This window comes from Priapulus caudatus, unplaced genomic scaffold (genome assembly GCF_000485595.1).
Source record: "Priapulus caudatus unplaced genomic scaffold, Priapulus_caudatus-5.0.1 Scaffold5152, whole genome shotgun sequence".
Lineage (NCBI taxonomy): Eukaryota > Metazoa > Priapulida > Priapulimorpha > Priapulimorphida > Priapulidae > Priapulus > Priapulus caudatus.
Window position 1 is genome coordinate 6,110 of NW_014582213.1, and position 1,054 is coordinate 7,163.

Sequence of the window (1,054 nt, forward strand, 5' to 3'; positions counted from 1 at the left end):
CTTCAACTTCTAACTCACTACTACTCACTACACACACACACACACACCACTACTTAGTACTATACTACGCTACTACTACTACACACACACACACACACACACACACACACACACACACACACACACACACACACACACACACACACACACACACACACACACACACACACACACACACACACTCACGCACGCACGCACGTACGCATGCAAACACGCGCGATGAGGATCAAGATGATGAAGAAGCTGATGATATTGTGAGAGTAAATAAATACCTAAATAATTACCCATGAAAAATAAAAGCACAGCATAAATGGCATGTTATATATGTGTGCTGAGTGGCTTTATGTAAAGATTGTTTGATATACCACCATAGGCTCTTCGCGTACTACATACACGAGCAGCGATCAAAGCAAATCATCGGTACCTTTTCAAGAGTTGCTGCCGGCAGGTCGAAGTTGACGGAGTCGTTAAATGTCACCGTTTTGTGACTGATGCTTGCCTCCATGTGCGTTTTCTTCTTTTTCTGCACGTGTGAGTTGTGTACCAAGCACACTCTAACGCAGATGCCTACGATTATAGGTGACTATGGTAATTATTTTATATTTACACCTCGAGGAATAATGAGTCGTGAGTCGGAATAACACGTCAGGTCGAATAGAATAAAACAAAGTGAAACGAAGTACATAAAGGTTGTTTGAAATTAGATAAATACTAGAAAATTCATGATGTGAGGTTCGCAACTAAGTTTGCGTAATCTTTGGTCTGTAGAATTCCAGTGATAATTACTCGTATGCACGTACTTGTATCAGCTGCAAACTTGCGTAAATGTTTGACTTTCCTAGCTTTAATGATGCTAATCGTTAGTCGTTCAGATGTCGGCAAGTAACTGGCGGCTAGGAGCAATTCTCCTACGCTCTGAAATGCAATATCAAGAACATAGAATAATAAAATCTCACTCTCTCCCGCGTCTCAATATCACTCCCACTCCCTCTCTCTCTCTCTCTCTCTCTCTCTCTCTCTCTCTCTCTCTCTCTCTCTCTCTCTCTCTCTCTCT